Raw genomic sequence first — 21,842 nt, 5'->3', positions numbered from 1 at the left:
AAGCTTGTGCAGTGACACAGTGAGGTTTTTCACTGCCTTTGTTTTCAAAATTTTGCACGCCTCCACAAGGCACCCACCAAAGACCATGATGCCAGAAGAAACCTGAGCACCCCAGCAGGAGCTCGGCCTTTGGAGGGGGCCTGCCGCAGAGCAGGTCTCCACCACCCGACGGGGCGTGGGGAAAGCCTTCGAGCTCGCTCGGTAAGTGCAAGCCCAGTTCCCCAGCTCTGCAATGCGAAGATTCGGCCTTTTTTTATTCTCATTGCAGCATCGCACTAAGGTGAGTACGTTGCTTCTGGGAGCAAAGTTAGCATCTCTGCCCAGCGCTGTACTGGGTTGTGGGAACGTATCTCCTTGGGTCAATAGTAGGTGAAGAGCAGCTGCAGAATGTGCCATCGCATGCTGTATATGAGCTCAAAGCAAGCCTTTCAGACTCACTGATGAATGAAATAGCTGTGAAAAACAAATGCCGTGTTGTTTGCCTCCTCCAGCATGCAGGAAACAGGAATTTCTGTACACCACATCAAAGAAACACTTGACCCTCTGTGAACAATTCCTCCTTCTAATTATTATACACCAAAACCCTGAATTTCCGCTACATTTCTCAGGTGAACAGGGGCAACAATACGCTAGAAAAGGTTAGAAAGACTGTACAATTCTATAAATATTTGTTGGTCTGCATTCCTTTAACTTTGCATGATTAAATACAGCCTGCTTCTGTTCTTCCACTTTATCCTCCGGGGAAATTTATCATCAAAATTATTGTACAGCATTCATTACTCTAGCCTCATTTAAAACCTTGCCCTACTTATTATTTAGGCTGCAAAAAAACGTTGCTTTGTATAGTATTTCCTATAATAGTCTCAATCATTACATTTAAAAGATTGCTGTAAGGCAGCTTAGCCTGTATTAGAGAAAAATAAAGTGGAATTGCATGGTTAAGTGTTAGAGTTCATATTCAGCTTTTGTTTCCCGAATCATAACAATGCAACATTTCAATTCCTTAAAAGGCTCTCTGCTAATTATGAGTATTCATGGCTTCAGTCCCCCTTTTTGAAAGAGACGTCTAGTGGCTCTTATCTGCTTCAAAAAAAAGTGGTAGGGAGAGGGATGGGAAGTGCAGAAAGCCGGGAGGCAGCCTGGATCAATTTGGAGGTGGGGAGATCTTTTAAAGCAGCGTTACAAAGCTGCAAAAGGCAGCGCAGCAAGCAAAGCAGACAAATGATCATTTTCTGTATCCTTATTCAAAATTTCCACTTAGGACAAAGACACAGACATGCACGTTTGGAAGAAACAAGATCTACCATGTAAAGGGAGTCAGAAGATCTAGCTTAAATTCCCAGTAGCATTTTGGGAAATTTGGGAAATTGTTCATACTGATATGTGAAGCCTCCTGATTCAGGTTTCCTGGCTGATGGGACTACACTGACGCAGAGTACCTTTACCATGTTTTAGATACTACCATTTGCTTGTCTAACCCTTCTGTACTGCTGAGAAAGGACCACTCATGGGAGCGTGAAGCCACCGGTCCAGCTTTTCCTGCATTGCCGACCCCCACAGGGCAGACAGCGGGCAGCTCCGGAGGAGCAGCAGCAACGGAAGGAGACGCCTGCCAAATGCCCCTGGCTGTCCTGCGTTAACCAGAACTGCAGGATGTAACCTGTACGGTTACCAGCGACGTGGATGGGTCGTATCTTATCCCATCAGCCGATAAACATGCACCATTACATCCACAGGTTGTTCAGTGCTAATGGATGGCTCTTGACCCAACAAGGTCTTTCACCGCATGGGTGGCAAACTGAAGACAGGCTTGTTTCTGGTTTGACCATTAACACTGAACAACCTGCGGACGTTGTGGCACAAACGTTTATCGGCTTGTATAGGCTGTTCTGAACCTCCTTGTTGGCTTCCGTGGACTTGACCAGTGGCTTTTTGCTATCCACGTATCTGGTGCTCTTTCCCCTCCAGATCACGGCTCTCACCCACAGCCTTGGAGCTTGCAGGGAACCCCGCCACGTAACCCTTCGCCATGGCAGAAATTGCTCAGTTATTCCTAATCTTTGCTTCCTGGCCATTAGCCAGCCTTTGATTCAAGACTTTGCTTTTGCCTTTCACCTACCTTGTCTCTTTGGCTGCTTTCTACGAGAGGCCTTGCTAAAGACATTTCAAAATCATAAATAAATGAGATACACCTGTTCCTCTTGCTTTGTGTCTTATTGACAAGTACAAACTCCTAAGAGATGAAGAGTGAAAGACTGTAAGTGACCCACTGCATCAGCAAGCCTAGGTTTTTCCTATCACTTCCAGCCATATCCTATAGTAGCTTTCTATTGGATAAGTCTGATCTTATCAGGATCTCCCAGGTGCTTTCTCTTTTCTTATCATTTGAACCAGTTTACCAGGTATAAATGAAAAGCTTAGTGGTCTGTAGCACCATGGATCCTTTTCTTTCCATACCACAACACAGCATTTTCTCCTTTTTATCCACCAAGCAGACCCAGCAAGAGAAAGAAAGGGAGATAAGTAGTGGTGGCAGGAAGCAAACAGACAGGACAGTGGGGATGATGTTCTTGCAAGATGCACTACGGACACTGCTACTAGCAATGCCCTGACAAAGACAAACTGGTGAAACAACAAAGGTCCATATTTTAAAAGGGAGAGGGATCAAGGTAGGGATCAATATTTTCCTTCAGTATTATTTTATCATTAGACTTAATGGATAAAAGCTATTATTTTGTTCTTTACCACTAATTGTATAGATTCAAAGTTAACAAGGAAAAACATGAAGCATCATGCTATTTGCCCTGCACAAAATACACTTTTTCCAGTGAGTGTTTCCGAGCTGTGCTGCTGAGTGTCTACGCGCTTCCCACACTGGAGGGATGGTGCTAATGAGCTGCACACCACTCGGGGGGGTGGGGGGGGGGAACCGACATCCGTGAACCTCACAGCTGGCCCGGCACCAGCTCCCAACACCAGCAGCTGCTCCGCGCGCACCGACACGCGGTGCAATCTCGGTGCCTTTCAACGGAACGCATCAGGAAAACCCGTACTGCTGAAATCCACCCATCACCGAAAAAGGGCCCTTCTCCACAGGGAAGTATTTTGTGCGTTTTTCCCCTGGCAGCCATTTGGTGTAAGTGCCTCGAAAGCTTTTTAGCCCTGTAGCCTGCTGCAAAGAGCAACAGAGATCTCGCCCAAAGGGGATGCCGCTTTGGCTCGGGGCCAGAGGAGGTCAAACGGCACCGTGGCGCTACAGTCACGGGCAATTTCTGGCAAGCCTGAGGCATGGCCCATTAACCCACATGCTATGCAAACACGCTGGGTCACAGTGTCCACAGGAGAGGAAGCCGTTTGCCACCTCCTCTGGGGCTATAACGGCCCCAAACCTCTTTCTAAGCGCAGCAGATATTTTGATGGGACACGGCTTCACGTGCAGAGTTTGACCCACGGAAGGCTTCGGGGCAACCAACGCGTCTCCCAAAGCTGAGTTTCTGTAGCAACCCTCAGCATGCTCGAAGCAGACAGCGGAGAGGCTCCCTCCCACCACGCAGCTGGTGGCGAGGATGAACCTGAGTGGGGCCCCAGTGCTGCAGCTCTCTTAGGCAGGAGGAGAAGTAAGATTTCTTCTTATTATTTTTTTCTGAGAGTGATGCATTAATTCTATAATCTCAAATGCTAGCTTTTCTTCTCTTTCTGAAAAAGAACCATTCCGTTTGCTTTCTGCAATAAGTTAGTGCGGTCCTCTGTTTTATAGACCAATTTTATGTATACTTAGACATTCTGAAATACCGCTTCTCTCTTACACAAGTATTTCAAGAAATAAAATTACCTTAAAAATGCCTGTATCCTCATGCAAATCCCAGAAGAGGGGATACCAGCTACCACAGGAAAAACATGAGGCACAGCTGGTATGTTGGAATTGCCATGAAAATGGATCAAAACCGTCTCTTTGCCTCACGGATTTGTGAACACAGCACAAGCCCTCTGAGCAGAAGTTGCTGCCTCCTCCTCATCCCATGAGTGAAAGATCAGGTTTTATTTCTCTTCGCAGCCCTATGGAGCTAAGGGCCGTCGTCCTCGTGTTCGTTATCCCATTCACCGGCTGTGATTACGCTGAAGTGATTCCCCAACACGTAACGTATGAGTGGTTCAATGGCCCACTTAGCCATCAAGCTTTTCTCCTCAGTTATGACACGCACCTTTAGCGGAGGGAATAACTCCCGGCTGACAGACCAGATTGGGCACTCCTCACTCCCGTGTCAAGATAACAGCGCTCAGAGAGCCACTCCAAATTTGTCCATGAAATCTCTTGCTCAAGGCTCTGCTGATTTTCATAAAGATCGTCTCACATGCTGCCTGGTGTCTCCAATCATAAGTGCAAATCTCCTGTAAGAGTTTGCAAGGCTAAGGAAGATCCAGACGTGGCTGTGGGTGCCAAAGCCTGTGCTCCCCAGGTGTTTGCTGATGAGCGATCTCGTGCCCATTCCCTGCCAGGCATGTCTTCCTTACCAAGGGTATACTTTGAAGAGCTTGCTATCAAACCAGCTTCCTACAGAGAGCCAAATGCACTGTACAGGCTCTGCAGACAGTGTTTAAGTGACACAATGGGGACGGATGGACATTGGCCATAGGCAGGGATGCTGGCAATGACTTCTCCATAGCTGGGAGGCTCCCTAGGGGCTGGGAACTGTCTAATCCAAATGAGGGCAAAAGTTGATCCCAGCATGACAGCCTTTCTGTCACTCCAGCCTCCATCATTTATTTAAGTGTTCTTCTAATCTTCCAGTCTGTGGCTCATACATTTATATTCTTAAATTCTTTATGAGCAGTAAGATTAACACCTCTTTCATCAAGCTGGAAGTAAGCTGACTAGTTCTGATCTTTTTCAGGAACCCCAAACTCTTCGGTAGCTGTTAAAGAGATAGCTTCAGCTCTTCCTGTGGCACTGAGCACAACTGCTTGGACAACCACTTCTGCGTGAGGGCCTTAACAACTCGATCCAATCCCAGCCCTCCAGGTGAAATCAGCAGAAAAGAGAAACTGCCGCACTGAGGACAAATCTGTGGGATTATTAGTGAATTGGCAGAACATAAATCGCAGAAATCACCCCCTGGCCACCTCAGGCCAAAAGAAATGATCGGACAGACTGGCAAGAGTCTTTTCTGTTCCGAAGTGTCCAAAAGAACTGACTTCAAGCATTTTAGGCAAAAGAGTCCTTTTCCTTAAGTCACAGGGAAGCTTCTTTTTTGGTACTCCTTGTTGCTGCCTTTTACAAGAGGTCACCCAGTAAAGCAAGATGGTCAGATCATCAAACGTTTCACACGTAAAAGGTCTCCCACAGTTATTTTTCTGCATAAATGCTTTTGTTGCTGCTCCACCTGTAGATCAACACAGGTCCTGAAAGAGGCTGACATGCCATGGTATGTCTGCAACCAGTATCCATCATGGTCGGAGCCCTGCTTCCTGCCAGCCCTACCTTTGTTAACATTCATGACAAAAATGGGATGTCAGTCAGGCTGTCTGCCCCTGGATTTGCCCCCAAATGTCATTTCACATCTAGACAATCTTTCTGAAGTGGTCTCCCAGTATTCTACACTGACAGGACATTGCTGGATGCTTCTGGCAGTGGATGCCCTTTTCTCGGTGTTCCCTGCCAGTGGCATCCCCATGGAGACTGTAACAGGGTCTTAGGAGGTTGCTTCAAGAGGATGAAGTACAGAATTTGAACCTGCCTTGTACAAGTTCTCCTCCTGAGGTAGAGCTCCCCCCATCCTGGCATCAGTCCACAGCACCTTGAGGAAGAGCTGCTGCTGGTATGTAAATCTTGCCGGACTTCCTGCCAACTCTTCTTCCTGAGCTTGAAAAATGAGCTTTTCTCCCACAGCTATGCCCTGGCAACTGCAGGGAGGAAAGGCGAACCGTTCTCAAAATCCTATTTATGGTATCAGATGTGAACAGGTTAGGCTGTAGACCTTAGTTTCCGTGTCAGATCTTCTCCCTGTAGGGAACAGGTACCAAATTTGACAGCACTCACTTGCTGGGTCTCACCAATTTTTAAGCCAGACTCCGGTCCCACCTACCTCTGAGTGCCTCTGGTTCACAAGTGTGAGCCTCACACAGCTAAAATCCATCTCAAAAAACCCACTAGGTTCCTGTGGCTTTTGATCTGTGTGTGAGTGCTTGTCCTCTGAGGAAAATAATGAAAACTGCTTGTCTCATCATGTCATTTGCAGGGGAAAGAAAGCCTGGTTTTGATTTCAGAGTAGTTAGCTCTGATGCTCTGCCGTGAGTTCGCTCTGGGATCGCAGAAGAGCCACCGTCCCCCTTGCCCCTCCCAGCCCTTGCGTCTCTTATCTGTTCAAAACGGGAGGTTTGAATGTGAAGAGGCCAGGGTCATCTCACTGTGTTTCGGCTCCACAGCCAGCGCTGTAGAACAAACACTGACGAGGATCATGATGATAACGAGGATAATAATAATGAGCATTGATCTCACAGGAGACGCTCCTCCGTTCTGCCAGGCCACTGAGATGAGAGTCAGGAATCCCCTGACATAGATGTGTCACAGTAAAGTTTAATTAACAGCAAATCCACAACCCAAACGACATATTCTTCCTCCCCTTCCCCCAATTTTTATAACTGTTGTTTTCACAACAAAACTCCAGGGGAGATTTGGAAACAGAAGAGAAAGCAAAAACTTCAGCCCTCACATACTATTTATTACACCGAGAAAGGCAGCAGAAGGGCATGGCTCTTCTCTGGCTATTTTACTGTGTAAATCATGAGCAACCTCAGTCTAGTCCATGGAGAGACATCAATACAGATGAGAGGAGAATTAGGTCTGAGGTGCTTCAAAAAGACACACTTGGCGTGTTATTTCACAGCCTCATGTGCTAATGGCAACACGTTACCTTCTGATAATGGTGCCACCACTGCGTGTCTGCCACACACACGTCACCACTCCTTTCGGGCTTTTACTGCAAAAAGGGGAGCTCTTACTTCCAGTAAGAACACTTTGCACTTCTCTAGCAGCTTTTCCTAGCACTTTCTGAACACAAACAATTTAACCTAGGTGAAACTCTCAGGAGAAGAGCACTAGAGAGACAGTGCAGGGCTTTGCTCCCAGGGCCAGCCCCACCTGGCAGCATCTCCAGCTGCACTGCAGGTGGTGGCCTGGCCTCAGGGACCCCTTGCCAGGCTTCTAGCCCCCTTGCCTGCTGCCCCAGCAACTTGCACATCAAAGAACTGGTCAACTCTAAAAACTTTTTTTTTTTCCTTTGATTAGTTTTCAGCCAGATCTGTAACCTGATCTGGGTTCCCTTGCGCCCCAGCGATGAAGCAGGAGGATCAAGAGCTTTTTGAAGCAGGGAGGATTTGCACTGAAGCCAGTCGTGGCACCATGGCACAAGGAGCTCTGCAGATTTATAAAGTTACTCCTTGGTCATATCAGGATCTGAAGAGAAAGCGACGCTCGAGGGGAATTCATGCAGCTGTAAATAACACAGAAATAGTGCTCAAGACTATTTACTTTTCAGTTACGATTTTTCCTATTGGTAATCTGTAACTCCTGTCTGTAAAATAAATGTTTTTATGCTGCTTTCAAATGCCAGATATTTATTTGTTTTTCAAATAAATGTGAAATATTTTTTTAACTGAGACTCTTCTCTATAACTGTTCATGTAAGATATTGTGCAAGTAAACACGAGTTCCTTTTCTGCCAAGACCTAAGAGAAACCTTGTTTATGAAAGAATGCATGTGTAACAAACACAATTCTTGAAGAGACAGCATTTCATTAAAACTGCCAGGGAATAAATGACACAAATTTTTGGACTAAGTAGGAGGAAGTAAAGCCATATCTCAGTCAATTCCATACATTTATATCCATTACATTTTAACTCTTTAATATTGATCATGGAATGAATCAATTATTCAGATAAAATCAGTCTCCAATGCAATTAACTGCAGTGAACCACTCAGAAGAGGCTGCCAGTAGAACAGTATGGAAACGGGTACATCTTCCATGGACAACCTGCCCTATGAACACGCGCCACAGAAAAGTTCACATCAAAAAAAAAAAAAAATGGAAAGGAAAAAAAGCAGCTGAACCCAAATCGCCACTGCAGTGCTCCACAGGAGACATTTAACCCACGAGTTTGAAGGCATCATCCCACTCCACGCCAGCCACCTCCGGAGCGGCCTTCCCAGCCCTTCCTGACCAGAGGAGATGCAGGAGGTGCAGCAGAGCTCGTGCAGAAGGAGGGCAGGAGACGGCACGACGCCGGTTCTCCTCAACGGGGAGCACCCCGCGTGCATCACCAACATTTACCGGGAAGCAACAGCACACGGCAGCCCAACATCTCTGCGGTGCTATTTGGGGGCAAAAAAAATCTCCCCACACTTTTGAAATATTAGTGAGGTATTAAAAGCCAAGTTCGTACCAAATTCGAGCAAGCCAGTCTTGCGAATCACTTAACCAGTCTTTGGCCGGCTTCCTGGCTCGCCCTGCTGCCAAGCAGGTATCTGCAATCTAACGGAAGCGAATCGTTAGAAGTGCACTGCTATTACAGAGAATCAAAGCTCCCACGTCTCAGCCTCAGTATCTGTGAATCAGAAGTAATAGTGTTTACCCACCTTACAGAAAGAATAGGAGTAAAGTTTGCACAGAGATGTGATCAAGTTAAAAGCACTGTGGTATAAAAGTGCTAAATATTATTATTAGGCATATGTTTTTGTACTCCAAAAATGCATTTCATTCAAGCTCCTCCATTTCTCTGACACTTGTAACTGGCTTCCAAAGTGGCTTAAAATCCCGGCTCAAAAATAAACATCAGAATAATGAGCTTTCCTTATTTAATGCACCAAATCGGCACAATAAGCTCATGTTTAAACAAAAAATGAAAAGGAAACTTGCTGCTGTGCCAGAACAGCAGCACAATCAATTTTAATTAGCATTGCTCATTGTGGGAAATGATAAGGTATCAGTCATAGTAATTGGTGGTGTTGACAATTAGTCAAAGTCATTAACATCTCAAGACCCAGGACAAAAAAAGCTTACTGAATTTTAAATATCTGGATAGGAGAAGGCTTATTCTGAAATTCCCTATTTTTGTGCCATTTGAAAACGTCACTTAGATTTATTATTTGTTAGTTTTTCATCGGGGCACAAGCGGTGCAATAACACAACCGAGCCGAACGTCACCAGCACTCGATCAACACGGGTTTTCCACCGAGCCCCGCGGCGCGCCGGGCTCCTCCCGCACGCCGCCCCGCTCCGCTCCTCCTCGTGAGCATCGCTGGGGAACACCAGCGCGTCCCCGCTTCCTAAGTCCCCCCCTTGCGTCCCACGCCCCGCTCGGGTGCCGTCCCGAGGCAGGGACCGAGCGGCTCAGGAGATGCCCCCAGGCATGGTGAGCACCTTCAGCAGGAGCAACTCCACACCCAACGCGGGCCCATCCTGGAAGATAAGCTCTTCCCCACACCGATCCAAGGAGGACGGTGTCCACGCAAGCAGAAGGTTCTGCAGAAATCAAAGCCTGTGACAACTCCCTACCCAAAACATAACCAAGCTGAGGGTGTTACCTGCTCTCGCTAGCAGCCGCGCAGCCCCACGGCCGTCCGGGAGGCGTTTGCGCTCCGACTTAGGCAGCGACAGCATCTGCGTTTGCAGAAGGGGCCGGTGCTTACGTTAGACAGCTGAGCAAATTAGATAGCCCACTCCCACGGTTCAGGTTAAAACCAACACGGACTGGAAGATCTGTAATGTTTCAGCAAAGTGAAAACACAGGCGTTTCCCTACAAACGCCAAAGCGCTGTATGGTAACGTCGGGTTATTTTGCTCGCTGTCGAAACAGCCAAGTCCCCCCGGCACGGCAGATGGCTGCTTGGACCTTCTCTTTTCACCCGGGAATAACTGCAGCACCGCGAGGAAGATGCCGGAGAGGAGCCGAAGGGGACGGCCCAGCACCCTGAGCCCCTCGCTCACCGGCGCAGCAGGGCTACGCAACGCCCAGCGGCAGCAGCGCCCCTTGAACCGAAAAGCACTGTGTAAACCAAAGGATCGCTCGCCATCCACTCCCCCCCAAAAAATATACACACTATGGAAATCACTTTTTTTTTTTTTTTTTTGCTAGAGGAGTTTCAGTTAAAACTCAAAATACTCCATCTCCCACACCCCTTAGCGCCCTTGCTCTAAATGAAGATGTGCCGCAAGCGTCCCTCTGCTGTAAGGAGGTGCAACCATTTAAAAGAGCTGAGGTTAAACTCACTTAACGTGTTTATGTGTACGGCAGATAAAACGAGGTGAAAAGAACAGCCCCGGGCCTCGCGCGGACGCTTGGTGAGCAGCCCCTGCTCCCAGCTGCGCCGAGTCCTCAAGGCCGCGCAGGGAAGCGGGGCAGACAGGCGCGCAGCCGGCCCGCCGGAGGCCACCGAGCAGCACCAAGGGCTCCCCCGGCAGAGCCAGAAATCTTGGAAGAAACCGCCCCCTCCCCGCCAAACCGGCCGAGATTCAGAGCAAAGGAACTCTGATAGAAATTCCCACCTCCAACCAGCCCCTCAGGCGAGAGCCCGAGCAAGCCGAGCGGCCCCGCCGCCGCGGCCCCGCGATAAACACCGTTTTCAAGGTCAATTTCCTATGACCAGTTGCTTCATTTCTCATCATTTTCTGTCCAGCTCCATAGATTACCACTTAAAATTGATTTATTCTTTCCCTTTCGAGCATTACTTTGCACTTCATTTAAAGCTGGGGGGGGGTTTTTTTCGCTGTCCGTACAACGGGGCTGTCGTAAGACGATGAGGCTCAGCTGGGTTTCAATTGACTAAAGTGACTGTTCGGCAAAGCAGCATGTTATAAAAGCTAAACCAAATCAAGAGGCATCTACCAGCCATTTTCCCTTCCCTTCCCTTCCCCACTGCTAGAAATATTGTTTTTAGATACAGCATCTTGCTCTTTTATGTCGCAGAGCTTTGATTGTAAAGAAAATGGTTTAATAGCCTCTTACAGAAATCAAAAGTTGCACTTAGGTCTTCCCAGGGCTGGAGATGCCTTCTGCAGGCCGGCAGCATGCTCTCTGCAGATCAGATTAAAGCTGACAGAGATGAAACTGCGCTGGCCCACATCCTTGGGCTTGCTCCAGGGCCTCTCATCTGCATTTCATCGTGATGGGAGCACATGTTCCCATCATTGGTACACTCATCTGCATCACTCTGAATGTTAATCACAGGCTAACCCAATTTCTTCAGCGAATTTATTACTTACTGTTCATTAAAGTTCATAAGACCTAATGCGAGCCTGAAATAAGCAGAACAACCTTAGCAAGTGGGTCTTAGCTACGCGGCAGTTCAGACACGGCGACAGCAGCCTGAAGATCTCGTTCTTCGAAGAACCACCCAAATCTCTCTTCTGTTCTCCAGGGGGTGAGAGGGGGGAAAGGGCACCGAGGAATGTTATAATCCCATACAAAGCTTTAAAACTGGCATCCTCGTTAGGAACTCACTTATCAAATCAAGCGTTACCCCCTTCCAGTACTGTTTAGCCACACTGTTTCAATGAACTAATACGAAATGTTAAGGGTGAAAGCAGCAAAGCTTCTTTGCTCCCCTTCTGCCCTCGGGATCACCAGGGCCCGGATCTCTCCAACACTTGCAAAATGCTGAACATTAGGCTCACACGCAGCCCCGTTCAGCTCAACCAGACTGCTGCCAGGCACAGAAACGAAGCAGGTCCCCAAGCGTCCGCGGCGCTGGGGCCTCCAGCTCCTCAATAACGTGGCAGTGCAAAGGGGAACGAAACCAAAATAGCCGGAGCAGCTCAGCAGGCAGCACCGAACCAGAGCGGGTTGCTGCTGGAGCAGCGCAGATGCTGTCAAGCCACGCTCTCCTTGGCCCACAGCTGCCTTGGGATGCTCTGCCACGGCTCAAGGCCAGCTGGGTTTTGGGGAAGGTGCAAGGAAAGCAACTGGTCAAATAAGGACCTTACCGGGGATGTGCCTGCCACGCAGTATTAACAAACAACCAAGGTTACCGCAGCGCAACATCACTTGCAGGGCACCCTCGGCAGCCTGACCGAGGGCAAGACATGGAGGAAAGCACGTGCTTCTGGATGCGCTAGCTGCCGCTGCAGACGGCCCCGTTCTCCATCGCGTACCACCGCGTTTTGACGGGCGTTTCGGGCAGCGAGCCCCTCGCGTGCGAGCCTTGCTCGGTGCCACGTTCAGCAGGGTATTAAAGCACCCGGCGAACACAAAGAGCTTTCCTGGCATCGATAAGCGTGTGCTTTCTTGATTATGTTCCTAGCAGTCAGATCTGACAAGTGACACTTTATTGCATTAACCCTTGCAACTTAGTAATATTGCATGACAGGAACATCTCTCCGACAACACTCATATGTAAAAATAAGCACGTGCTTAAATGCCTTGCCGAACAGGGCCCAAAGAAGCCACATATATGTTTTTCACGTTGGAAGCAGGCAGTCTAATGTATTCTCATCAACAGCTAGAGTAAACATTAACATGTACCTCCCAGATGAACCCTGTGCATTTGAAATTATCTGAATTTCCTGCAACGGATCCTCAGAACCTCGGGAACACACATGAATACAAGCCGCCAATGTCCCACGTGGAAACGGGCAGCGTTCTCCAAAGGGCCTTATGATTGAAATACTCAGTCAGATGATGCTACCATCAGAATAATGAAGCCTTTGGAGGATTTGCTTCATCAAGTATAAAATAATTTTTAGAGACACTTTAAAGGAAGAAACCATGTCTGCAGGAACAAAAAAGGACGGACTTTTCTTCCAGAAAGAGGATTACTCTACAAGCCAGCAAATGACACCTATTGGTGGTCTGTCACGAGATCTGTTCCAAAGCTAAAAATTACAAGTCAAATATACAACTGGAATTTTGGCACAGCTGCATAAATGCAACCACATCTGTTGAGAAAAAAAAAATTACAGATGTTCAGTATCCATTATTCAGAATTTCCATAACCATAGAACAAATCTAGGCTGAAATTAGAAATTTGCTATCGCCTTTAATTAAATCAATTTGCATTTTTTTTCCAGTTGATTAAATAATATAAAAGCACAGAGGCGGCGGCTGGTTTTGCGATTAAGGCACTGGCCTAAGACCTGGGAGAGCTGAATTCAATCGCGGCTCCTGCCCCAGCCTTCCTGGGCAACCTCGGACTTAATCTCTCTGCGTCTCCTTTCTCCATCTCTAAAAAATGGATAATATTACTCTTTCTCTTGCGGTCTCTGCCTTGTCTGTTGGATTGGAAGCCCTGCAGGGACGAGGTACGACCTCGCTGAAGCTAATGAGAGTGCTAATACGGACCTCAGCAGGGCCCAAATACCACCGCGATCTTCACGAGGGGTAGAGCTTGCTGCCGAGCGATCAAACGCACGGGAGAGAAAACAGAAATCCATCTCCGCGAGAAGACTAGATCTTAATGGAATTATTTTAGAGCACAATAAAACACTGAGCTGTCTTCATCACAGCTATTACTCTTACATGGCCAGACTGCAAGCATATCGCTTCAAATTGATGGAAGGAAAATGAATACCCTCGAAACGAAACCGTTCTCCATGAAGCATGCAGTCCGGCCACCACAACGATAAGCTTCCCGATAGCAACGATCTTAAAAATCCCACTGGTTACAGAAACTCTATTTTTTTTTTTTTTAATATATAGAACTGAAATAACATAATCTTGAAAGATTATTTCTAGCTATGCTGCTTTAAAGGATTAACAAAACATTATGTACCAGAGCATGCATAATGGCATCAGCAAACAGGAATCAGCAAGTCATCTTCTATCTCCATACAGACTAACGGGTAATTGCCAGAAGCGCCATGGGAATTTCTCCCTTTTGTCAGACCTTCAGGAGGTGACTGTCACATCTGTCAGACGACGATCCGCGATAGGCGTGAAAGGTAATGGTTACTGTTTAACACGGCAACGCAACTTTCGCCAGGGTAGTGAGCTACCGCCTGCGTATTGATCTGCAGATGCAAGTGCTAACTAGTGTTATTCTGTGCTTTACATGAAAGGAACACAGGGCTTCCAAAAGCTACGGACAAAGCGAGTCACGCTACGCAAGCTGAATTTTATGAGCAAATTTTCTTCATTGTGCTTTTACACCGACACAGTCCCTGCTTAATTCCATAAGGCGCGAGCCCTGCTCAGACAGCTGATAGGCATCACGTCTCCCTAAGCGCATGCTTTTCCAGCAAGAAGCTTGCATCAAACCAAAACGTGATGGGCAAGAGCCGAACGTGAAGAATAACTATCAGAATGGCAACGTGGCAATATTACAAAACTAAATCAGAGCCTGGGGCTTCACAGAACCAGCACGTTCAGGGCGCGCAATGGGAGCAAGCACCACGAGCACAGCACCAAGCAAAGCCCTCGTACGGGACCAGCTCCAAGTTAAAGGTAACGGGGATGCAGGCGCTTACGTCCCAGTGCGGCTGTTGTATACACACGGTGTACCAATGCTTAAGGAAACGCCACATGTCCCGTGCGAAATGTCAGAGAAGACACATCTGATCCAAACGATCCTCTTCTGAGGAGCTGTCTGCAGGAGAAACAGCGAAAAGCACACAGAAACGGGAATCTGCAGGCTCTGGGAGGATTACGGGAACGCTCTCGCAGCCGCCTGCTCTGAACGCAGGCACCTGCAGAGGAAATAAAAGAGCTGCAGGCACCGTACAGCAAACCCTTTACAAACTTCAGGCTGGAATTAGAACGACTCAACCCTATAAATTACATCTGCCAGAAAATGTAGGCACACTTCATGTAGATATTCCTATTCATTTGTTACTCCTTTTTAATAACAGCCATTTATATGCTCTGGGTAAGGAATTACTGATAAGAAAAGCATCAGAAGAAGGGATTTCTCTTCCTGGTATGTAAGCCATCACAGACAAATGATACACTTGTAGAAATCAGTTTATCTAATCCCATCATAAGCATCTGCGTCCAACTTCTGCAGAACTTCACTCACAGTAAGGTGTATGAAGACTAAGAATGTGAAATGGGACTCTCACTACAAATTAAGAGATTTCTTCTAAATAACATATTGGAAGGGCTAATATGTTCCAAAAGAAACAAATGTGCCTGCTCAAACCACTAGGATGGACCAAATAATCCTGACTGGATGGATGGAGAAAGCAGATAAGGGGAAACGGCGATGGGATGGGTGAGAGGTATCGCAGATGTCCAAGCAGGGAGCTTGGCAGATAACTTCCTTCCCTCCATTTTCTGAGCAAATCATGCAGAAAGAGCCACTGGCCAATCCAAAAAATTGCATAGAGTGTTTCCACCCAGTGTTAAAAACCATTATGGATTGCTTAAATATATGTTATTATTATCAATAAACCTTTTAGACTTTTGTCAGCCATCATCTAGAACCCTAAAAACCAAAATAGTGTGACTAGCGCTGAGAACTCCGATTCACGACAGAAAGCAAAAGCACCAACAACATCTATCCTCCTTCAAACCTTGTAATGCTGTAGTACATCTGCATTCGAGCAATCTCCCAGGTAGGAAGTTGTAGTGATATTGATAAATTATATTCTGTCCACATCGCTAGGGTGCCAGTAATGTTTCCAAATGCCCAGAGGATCAGTGGGCGACTCTCATAATGTATATATAGAGAGAAATCTTGTTTTGTCTCCCTAGAGACAGCTTCTCTCCTAATGGAGTGTGGTTGGAGGGACTCTATTTAATTCATGCGTTTAACTCTTGATCTCCATCACTTCGCGGTGGTTTTGTGCTAACTGCAACGTTTAGAGGCCATTAGGCAGAAAGACTAAGATTGACTTTTCTTCCTTCATGGATTATACAGAAGGAAGGGGAATGAGTTGGGCTCATTAGCATCCGTTTAAAGGGTTCATGGGGCTAGCGGTGGCGGAAAGCACGCAGCAACCAGCGGAGACGGTTAATTCCAAACCTTGCGCATCAACATGAAAAGGAATATCTCTGCTTCTCACTGTTTTATCATTAAATGAACCAGAAGCAGCTAAACTAAGACCTCTGGAGGAGCAGAGAGCCTTCTGAGCTCAGGAAGAGAGAGAACGCGCATTTTAATTATCGTGGCGAACTAACTCCGAGGGCACTTATTCCCCTTCCGCGGAAGGCATGAGCGGTAAAACGTGTGCCCGAAGCCTCGTGGTGCCGTCCACCCCTGCGGCGCCGCGCGACCGCCGTTTCACGGGGGAAGCCACCGGCCAGCCCGCGTCCCGCGAGCTGGGAACCTAACAGCCCGCTCCCTCCCTCTCCGGCAAACCACAGCTCGCTCGGGCTGAAAGCAGCACAGGACCAGAACAGCGGCATTTGCTGTCGCTGGAAGCGAGCGACCACGGCGGGGCTTTTCTGCTTAAATAAAATGGAATCCACGCGCTGCCTCCAGCCCCATCGCGCACACCCCGAAAGAAAACCCTTCGTTTAAAGGTTTTAACGTGCTGCGCGTATTCTCCTTGCTTGCAATTTTGGAAAACGTCAGGTATCGAGGGGCGTCTGCTAGCCAGGCCCCCGAGCAGCCACACAACCCCGCCTCTGCAAACAGAGCAAACCCGCTCCGATCACCCAGCGCTCTTGCGCGCGGCGCCCGCGGGAGGTTTGGGACTGCAGATGAGCGCGCGCGGTTGAGCAGCCAGGCTGGGGTGACAGGCAGGGAGAGCATCGGGACAGGGGACACGCTGGGCTCGTGCTGGAGAGCCCACATCGGCACGAAGGACTTGTATCGCTTTCCGAGGTCGCCGCTGTTCCCGGCGAGGTTGCTGAAGGCCACCAAAATTAGACCTTAAGCTCGTGACCTGGCAGCTTGCAAAGATGACGCTCAGGCCCGTCAGCTCCTTCCTCCCCCAGAAAACGTTGCCCTTAGGGCTCCCTTCACCTTTATTTGCAAAGAAGTCAGGTTGTGGGAATGGGCAGCAAAGACCCCCCAAGATACCTGCTCAACTCATTTTATGCAATTATTGCTTCTAATGCAGTGGAGAGGTTTGGGGGGGGGGTCCCCCTTTTTTTTAATGCAAATTGTAACTAAAGGCCTCGGTGCCGCCTGGCTCACAGACGCAGTAATACTTTATTCATCCTCGCTAAGAGGTGTCTATGGAGCCCGGCTCCAGGAGCAGTGGCTTTTGAAGCACAAGGCTTTGGTTTATCGGGTAAATAGGCCTGGACGGTGATAAGCCACTCTCTGAAAACTCTGCAATAATCGCACTGATATGTGCCTTGAATTCACTCTCCTTTCAGATTTCCCAGCCTTTTTAATGACAGAAAAAAAGATCTCAGAAATATTCAGTGTCCTCTATTGTCAGCTTTTGGCTTAAAGAATAATTAAGTTTACTCTCCTGCTAGCCTGTTATCAGGTCAGTGCAAGATGCTGAGAGATCAGTATGCCACAGTAAAGAATATTTCTCTCTATTTAACCCACTAATTCAATCTCAGTAAAGAATGAAACCCATGAAGTATCTATTTATAAAGTAAATACAGTGAGTAGAAATTCAAATATTGCCTGTTTCAGGCCATTTAGCTGAGGGGATGCTGGGAAGGTAATAGCCACACTCTCCTCTCCATCCTCTTACCATTGGAGTCGCGGTAATCTCCAGGCTACCTTTCCTATTTGGAAAAGCTAGCAGGAATTTTCTATTCTGTATTCTCGTCGTTCATGCCATCATATGAATTAACATAGACGTGCCAAACCAGTTCGGTTTTAGAGCCCAATTAAAATTGCATTTAATTGCACTAATATCGAATGAAGAACATTTTCAGAAATAGCAACTCCTTTCCAAAAATCACGCTGTTAACATCATGAGTGTCTTAAAATAAAGGGAATTGCTATCGATCTCTGGGTATCCTAAAACCAGTAAAATACTGTGGCAAAATTGTTTTCTAATGAAACAGTAATTTAAATGTCATTAATTTTATATTTGCCATTCCCAATTTACTACACTGATCCCTAAATTATAGACCATGATATCTCCTATGTCATTTGCGGATTTAACAGTTTTGATCAAGATTTAAAAGTTTAGAAGTGTTTCAGCCGGAGTTTCTTGCATACTCTCCTACGGATCGTTAAACTGTTGCTGGAATCAGGGCACGAGGCAACGGTCCTTTCCCAATAAATACATATTTTTGAACTGGGGGAGAAACACGGACATTCTCCGTTCCTGAAAGCGCAGTGAGCCCCGTTTCTCTCGCCTCCTCGGCGCTCCTGGAAAGCGCTCTCGGCTGCCGGCCGCACCGGCACAGAAACACCCCCCTTACGCTTTGCGACCTCAAACGCTATTCAAAATGGGAATTTTATTGCTTTCTAAAGGCAGCCATGAAAAATAAGAGCACGTTAAACAATAAAAGCCCCGCGGCCCCAAACGAGGCGTAAGAAGGCAGCCCGTGTTACCAACTTCCAGCCCCGCGTCCCCGTTGCAGCACACGCAGCCCGCGCGGAGCGGCGCGGCTCCCTCTTGGCCGCGCAGCGACGGGCAAATTCAAGCGAATCCGTCGGGTTTTCCCTCCCGACGCGACACCGCGGAAGCGCTGCCTCCCGCGCGGGCGCGCCTCGAGCGAAGCCGGCGGCCGCGAGCCCCGCGCGCCCCTTCCACGAGCAGCGGGAAGATCTGGCCACGGCGCGGTGGCCCTACCTGCGTCGCGCGCGCTCGGGGTCCTAACTTCGAGATAGCCAAACGCATTGCCGGAGAAACTGCCCTGAGCAGTTTATTCTGGGGCCAAATTCTTCATTTAAACGGTTTGCGTCTTTACTGGATAATCTCTTACATGTGCTTCATTATATCAATAACAGTAGAAAATTATTGATTTTTCTAAAGCCATTAAGTTCAATTAGCTTGACAATTCAAATGGAAAAATGGTAAATTACCTTCATTTGATGATAAAAACAGTAAGGGGGGGGGAAGATAATACCCTAATTTGTGAAGTATGCGAGCAAAGTGGCAAAGGTAAAACAAACAAATGTATATTAGCATAACAGCCCTAATCAGCACCGTTCGGCATTTACAACTGGCATCATCATGCCTACTGGACTGTGTAGCAGTAAGTAGCTGCAATGTTGTTTACCCACTTAATCTTGTGAATAAATTAAAGTAGAATAAATAATAAACAATAGGAATAAGGGTGGAAAATCATTTGGAACAAATTAAGCCTCCACTCATCCTAGGCGTAAGGCGCACACAGCACACCCCAAGAAAAGGTTTCATGGTGGAAAGCCATCCTTTCTTAAAACCGGCTTTCTACATTCACCTGCCTTCTCTCAGTCTGCTATAGCCTTTAAGAGCACTAGGAGTTTTAATGGTATACACAGGAGTTTTAATGCAATACACAAGTACTGCATAGGATTCCGTAAAATATAAACACCCCAGTTTAGCTGCTGCTGCATGGACACTGGCTATAAAATTCATGAATAGGTAGATCCCTGAATTACAACTGCAAGTCTGATTTAAAAATCCATTTAAGCATAAGCTAGCAATCCATTAATATACAGGCCATCTGATCTAATAGAGTGGATTTTACTTATTAATTTTAGAGGACAATAACATTTTTACCACAGTTCGCAAATACCATATAAAATCAAACTAGAGATAAGAACAACAAAACAGTAAAATAAAGCTGGGAATGCAGTGAATGATATATATTTTTTAATTTCTATTTAAATTTGTATTTTTTAAAGTCTACTGCAAGACCACTGTGAAGTTTTATCATTTAATTTCAATTACTGCTCTCAGAAGACCAGAGGAAAGATGCAAAGGGCACAGATTCAAAGGTTTAGAATGTTTCTTTTTTTCACCAGTAAAATCCGTAATTGGTTCTTCCTCCATTTACTACAGCACTGAAGAGCATTCATCAGCAAGCTCTGGGTGGCTGCTCCTAGTGCAGCTTCTCAGAGAGTCCTTCCCCTCCACCAGCTGGACTTCTACGTACTCCGTACGAAGCCCAGGAGGGGTCCCAAAGTGCCGTTTTGACACATAAGACATCTGACATGAGAACACACAACCACATATTTTGCCTGATTGACTGGGCAAGACTGAGAGCTCTACAACTTCTGAATCCAGTCCTGGCTAGAAGGTGCTCTGCACCTTGGAGGATTGCTACAAAGATTTGTAAAGCCTCCAAGAAAGCTCTTGCACCGTCTTTCTGCCTATTACTGTTTCTGTTCCCAACCATGTCCAGACTATTGATCTCTGCAGTGACTGCAATCAGTCATAATGAGGAAACAAGAAAGAAACCACCCGTCCAGACATAAAACCCGCAATCAGATATTATCTGGAGCTCACCATTGATTTAATTTCTACTGACCCAGCCATCTGAGCTGGCTAGGGGGGTTGTTTGGGATGAAGAGTTCACTTTGTGTCCAGCAGTAATCTTAGCATTATAACCATGCTCATCATCTTCAAGGTATTCTACAAACAGCTAAAGAAAATGAGAGGTTCTGTTTCTCTTATCCTTGCTATCTTCTTATTCTGCTTTTATAGGTTTTGGGTTTGTTAATACTAAGTAAGTGGCTAGTCATTTCCTTATAAAATGTCATGCCAACTAACTCTCTTTTGCTCCATAACTCACCTTTTATGCTTTGGTTTTCCCTGATGAATTCCTCCTCCCAACTTCATATCCAGCCGCAATGAACTTTACTGCTTAATACTGTAAAACCCAGATACATTCACAGGTTACTCTGAGCACACGAAGCCCAAGGTGGGGCCTGGACGAATCCCAGCTGTTCTCTTCTTGCTATGGAGGATTTCTTTGGAATACCAAGTTCCTTGTCCTTACCTTTCAATAGCGGCCCATGATGTTGGTCCAGAATATCTGAAAGACTACCTTAAAGTCTGGGAAGAGGACCATGGTCAACTTCTCAGCTTCTCTTGAGGAAGCTTTTTGTCTATAGAGAGATTTTCTTCATGGAAGGCCAAGGGTACAACGTTAGGCTGGTGTCAGCCACCAAGAATCATCTGCAACTCAGTAACTTATTTTAAATGGCCTTTCTGTGAATTACACAGAATGACTTTGCAGCCTGCATATGCCCATGGGCCATCCTTTGGGAACCCCTTCTGTATGATGAGTTAAAGCTTATCCATGCAGAAGACAGATGTTCTTGAAAGCAAGCATAAGGCTGCAGAATAAATGCCAAAGTTTAGGAAAATATTCACACTCATCCACCTCAAATGGAGGATACACTTCTCAATTCTCCCTGCTTTAACTTCAGTACACAGCAACTAATGCATTAAAAACTGAAGAGAAACTCCTTCTCTTGTCTCAGAAAAGACTTCCACAATAACAAAACCAATCAAACAAAATGCTATTAAAATAAAACACTTCATTGCTCACACTTCTCTTCCTGGGGAGAGATGACAGAATAAACACCACATGATAGATGTTAGCCCCGCTGCTTAATGCACTACAGGACGGCACTCAGATGTTATAGTGATGAACACTGCCTAAAATCAACGCTAAACAAAATAGGGCAGGATGCAAGAAGAATCCTGGACTGAAGTTTCTGGCCCAAGGCTGCCTCTCATTAAAACCATGCAAAAATTGTCATTTCAACAGAAAACAAAGTGCAATTCAGCACTATTGACTCAATCTGGGGTGTTTTTTTCCTAAGCCTGACACCGGAGGGGAGCCTTCCAGTTGCGTTCTCATAACTGAACAGAGCGTGACCCACCGAAAATGCCTAGCCTGCGAATCTCGCACAGCAACCACGCAAACACTTGATTTGCTCCTTATTATAAGGGGCTCATCTCGTACACAGGATCTTTGCAGGTCTTGTACTATGACATCTTTTTGCCAATCACTTCATTCCACTTCCCTAGGATGGTCACACTATTGATTTC

The sequence above is a fragment of the Rhea pennata genome, chromosome 8 (genome assembly GCF_028389875.1).
Source record: "Rhea pennata isolate bPtePen1 chromosome 8, bPtePen1.pri, whole genome shotgun sequence".
Classification (NCBI taxonomy): domain Eukaryota; kingdom Metazoa; phylum Chordata; class Aves; order Rheiformes; family Rheidae; genus Rhea; species Rhea pennata.
The sequence above is the reverse complement of the archived record's forward strand: the minus strand, read 5'-3'. Positions refer to the sequence as shown.